The 5,012-nt window shown below is 40.6% G+C and overlaps 1 long non-coding RNA gene across 1 annotated transcript; it reads right to left on the bottom strand.

Annotated features, from left to right (window-relative positions):
* Positions 1–3,501: 3,501 nt before the first annotated feature.
* Positions 3,502–4,751, bottom strand: LOC142826690 (uncharacterized). Its single transcript, XR_012900893.1, has 2 exons — positions 4,614–4,751; positions 3,502–3,889 (listed from the first exon to the last, which is right to left on the bottom strand). It is a non-coding gene; the product is annotated as an uncharacterized LOC142826690 (long non-coding RNA).
* Positions 4,752–5,012: the final 261 nt, after the last annotated feature.

Raw genomic sequence — 5,012 nt, forward strand, 5'->3', positions numbered from 1 at the left:
TTTATTGTGTCTAAGCAGGTGTGATAAATTGACCGCCAGTTTATCAATTGCTGCAGCATAGATCACTGTATAGTGAAGAAAAGCCCTTAGGCCCCTTTCTTTCAAGCTGCCATTCATCCCCACTGACTTCAGTGGGGCTCTATTGGTCCAGAGCAGACTGCAAGGTTGCTGGGGTTAAGACTTGTTTACATCTTGGTTTATATTTAGCTGCAACAATGGAAAGAGACTTCAGTTTTTCTCTTTGCCTCCCCTACACTCACATAATGAGGTGTGTTGTTTGGCTGCACATATTGTGAGGGGAATGTTTAAATCTAAACCAAAAACTGTTTTGCACAGGAATTTCAAAAAACATACAAAAACCCTAGAGGCATTTCCATTTCCAAATTAGCTTTCAGAAAATCTAAATGTTGGGCTTCTATCCACCTAAGTTAGCACAACTAAATGTGCCCCTTAAATAACTATGATGTTGAACCGTAAAGTAATCAACATGCGTGTTAAATTATCCTGCAATTTCTACATCCTTTTAAAACCACAAATTGGATACTACATAATTGCACAATTACATGTTAGATGAGAACGGGTTTTTCAGATGCACAATACCAATCTAGAAACCAGATTTTGCAATTACATACAGTCAAGCGGCTGGAATTACTTCATGTAAATCATAGAAGGTTTGGGTTTTTTGCATTCTAGCTACGTGTTTTAAGAATAATAGCCTAACAGAGATCATTTTTGTAAGAGATTATATCTGCTCCAAAACAATAAATAATATTAGGGTTATTTCTGTTTTTGATGTTCCCTAAGAAATAAGGAACTTTGGTTGTGGCTTTGCAACCCATAGTCAACAGTGTACTCTTCCACCTCACAATCATGGTGAAGTTCTTGTGTCACATTTGTGATGAGTTCCTCCAGGATACAATATGGAACTAGGGTACTGGTGAGAGTTCTAGTTTACAAACTAGGCTCCTTCTCACATTGTGATGTTGTGACAAGCTGTAAACATCTCCAGACACTGCACTTATGCAGACATGGTGACACATGCATGAATGTTTTAGCCAGCTACTCATGAACCCACAATATCGACACTCTAGCCAGTTCCCCCAAATCCCTGGCCTATGACCCCAGAGCCGTACCATCTTGCCTTGGTCAGCAGTTTGACCAGTATAAGTTTATTACGCAGTTCACCACTTCTACAAAGGAAAATGGATGTGCACCAGTCCTTGCAATCCAAACAGATTTCCCAAGGACTTCACCCAAACCACACTGGTATAGGTAAATTATAAAATAGATGTATTAACTACAGAAATACAGATTTTAAGAGATTATAAGTAATTACAATACAGATCAAAGTTGGTTACCTAAGAAATAAAAGTAAAACTCCTAGATATTCAGCATGGACCTTGTTACTACCAACTCCAGCTGGCAGAAGGATTCCACTTAGATTGTGAACTCCTTGGGAAAGGGGCCATATTTTTGTTTTGTGCTGTACAGTACCCAAACAATGGGATTCTGGTCTATGACAGAGCCTCCTAGACACTTCCAAATAATTATTAATAAAAGTCAATATGATTGGGGTGGTGGAATGAGGCCATTTATTTTAAGACGTAGAAACACAATTGACACGGGAAGAATGTTAATCGTGCATTTTCTAACCATCAAGAGAAAAGGTTCTGTCTTTCAAAAATCAGCATAAAAGTTGTAATACAAACTGAATTTTCAGAAAAACAAACAAATAGCGAAACGAAAGAACGACACTCTCTGCTGACCTCGCACTGATATGGCAACAGCTCTGGAGAGCTCACTGCAGAGCATGATCCATGTGTATGTGTCAGTACTGTAATTCTCTCAGGACAATGGATGGTCAACCTTATAGTTTTGAAGTTACTACAGCCACTCCCCGAGTTACCAACTAGTTACAGACCAACACTTGGTCCGTAACTCGAAGTGTTCGTAACTCAGATCCCATAGAGTTACATGGCGACCACGCCGTTCGTAAGTGCGGATTGCCGTTCGTAACTTGGATCTGCATTTACGACTGCTTTGGTCACAAGTGCGGATGGTCGTAAGTGGAGGTGGTTGTAACTCAGGGAGCGGCTGTATCTTGTGTCCATTGTGTCATACACCACTCTCAAATGAGGTTATTATGTAGTGAGGTGTTTTTTCCAGCTCTTGCTTAGTCTGCATGCTAGTGCTGACAACCCTGAAGATGAAGTCAAAAAATGGATGTGTGCAGCACAGGCAGTGGCTATACTAGCTTCCCTATTCCAAGCCTTACCCAGAGAGATCATATCTTGTGCTGTTCACTTTCCACACCCTTTCAGTTCATGACCTCTTTATTGGGCTTTGCGACTGGCAATAAAGATACCAGTCATGGTTAGATCATAAAAACTTCAGGGCAGGGACTATCTCTTTGTTCAGAAGTTGTACAGTGTCCAGTACAATGGGGAACTGATCTATTACTGGCCCTCCTAAAACAGGGGTTTTCAAACTATGGGTTGCGACCCAGTACTGGGTTGTGGAATGCCAGACACTGGGTCTCATTGCTGCAGGGTGATCAGGTGACCAGTGAGGGTGTGAAGGCAGCTACCTGCCTGTCCTGGCACTGCAGACTACACTGTGCCCCCAATAACAGCTGGCAACAGGCCCAGCTCCTAGGTGGGGAATAGGGGAGAGCACACAGGGCTCTGTGCACAGCCCTTGCCCTGAGCACTAGCTTTGCATTCCCATTGCCTGGGAACCTGCTCCTGGCTGTTTCTGGGGTGCAGCATGGTCTGCGGTGCCAGGAGAGGCAGGAAGCCTGCCTGAGCACTACTTTGGCACCGCTAACAAGGAGCTGTTCAAGGTAAGCCCTTCTGCCACATCCCTGGAACCCCCCCAAGCCAGACCCCCTTCCAACGTCCCAAAGCTCTCATCCTCAACCCCACTCTGGAGCCTACACCCTAGTCAAATTATGTTGGGTTGTGGGCATCAAAAATTTTCTTCAACTAATCATGAGAAAAAAAGTTTGAAAACCGCTGTCCTAAACGTTATTGTTCTATAAACGGTAAATACTAATGGACCATTTCAGCCTGATTGATCAAGACAGGATTATGTTGGCTAATTCCTTGTCTGAGGACCACACTGGCAAGAACTGGGTCATGTGCAGGGGCATTAGAACTGGTCAAACAATGGGAAAAATTGCAAATACATTGTTAAGGTATGATTGCCTGCTATCTATGGGGTCTTAGTATTTGCTATTCATGAATATTCTGATCATTCCCAAGGATTTATGAAAATGTTATACTCTCTAAAGCATCACAGGTTTGTAGCAAAAATGTATTACTCGTTGTTTGTCATTTGCTGTTCTTTCCTGTTTTAATACTATTTTGTACACCATAAAAAGTGCGCATACCCTATAGTCCAAAAATTGCTTGTTCAGACTTCTCACTCAGTTCTCACTAATGCTGAATTGTCAACAGCAGGATTAGATTTCAAATCATTCACAGATCAGTCAACAAAATGGAAGTTTTTCAGTGTTTTAATTTGACAAATGCTCTTCAATCCACTCCAGTATACATCCTATGCCTATACTACTGGAAAGAATTCTAACTGCCCAAGTCTGAGCATCACAGATCAAACCAACAATTTTCCATAGATGAAAAAATACAGATTTGTGTTTTGTAGGCCTAAGAATCTCACTATCACAATGTAATTCTGAAGGGTTGTGGCGTGTAATGGAATGATGACGGTGAAGTCCTGCAGGACCATGGATTGGTTTTACTTTTCTGTTATGGTCTGAATTTTATAAAGGCCTTTATCACCAATCACTACAAAACTTAGGCATTAATTCAGTTAATGATATCCTGGGAGCTATGTCTTCCATATCAAAGAGTTGTCATCTTCTTGCTTCCTGTGGGGAAGAATTTTATGTTTGATTTGTGTTTTTAAATGTTGCATTATTTACTGAATATTAAAGGGTACAAATCACTTCTCCATTAGAGACAGAATACATTTCAAGCATATGGAATGAACATTAGTAAAATATTCTCTTGCATAGATTTGGTTGTCATTTTTGTGGGTTTTTTTTATAAGAATCCTGAGTGACTGAAGTGGGATCCAAGGAACCAACTTGTTTAAAAAAAAACTGCAGAGAATGAAAAGCCACAATTTATTTTTCATGCTCCCCTCCCATAGTTATTACTTCATTTTCTCTGTCTTTTAGGGTAAGACCCAATGCCCACTAAAGTAAATGGGAATCTTTCAAATGAATTCAATGTGCTTTGGATCAGGCAGCTAGTGAATTTGTCTTTTTATTTTTTTTAAAGTGACATTACAAAAGAGGCATCTGACACTGGAAATAAACTTGTATGGGTAAAAAGAACCGAAACCCTACTCATCTGTTTTTAATTGTTGCCATTTCCATATTTCCACAAGACAGAGGCTGGGGGTAGGGAGGATGGAATATAGCTAAAATAAGTTAACTTTCCAACTTTAATATGTTTTCAGGTGCTGAAAATCTGAACAGAAGTATCAGACTTTTAAAGTTTTATTTTCACTGAACCAGTTGTCTACCCCTTGTCTCAAAATGCATATTAAAACATTTTGGTTTCTGTTATATCCGGTCCCCAACTTACGGTCACCTCGACTTACGACCATCCGCACTTATGACCAAAGCAGTCATAAATGCTGGCTCCGAGTTACGAATGTGATCTGCGCTTACAAACAGCGCGGTTGCCATGTAACTCAATGGGTTCTGAGTTACGAGCATTCCGAGTTATGGCCAAGCGTTTGGTCCGTAACACGTTTGTAACTCGGGGACCGGCTGTACTTATAAAGCAGAAGCCCAAATGTGTTAGGTGCTATACAGACATGTAGGAAACCACAGTGACTTGAGTTTACAATCCAGAATGAATCATCAGACATACACAGTGATTAAGCAGTATGCATGTCTAGAAGTTTTCACTATTCCCAGCTGTTGATACCCACAAAATATATGACCTTATACATTTGTTAGTCTCTATGGTGCTAAAGCA

This window comes from Pelodiscus sinensis, chromosome 2 (genome assembly GCF_052426305.1).
Source record: "Pelodiscus sinensis isolate ZL-2025 chromosome 2, ASM5242630v1, whole genome shotgun sequence".
Taxonomy (NCBI): Eukaryota; Metazoa; Chordata; order Testudines; family Trionychidae; genus Pelodiscus; species Pelodiscus sinensis.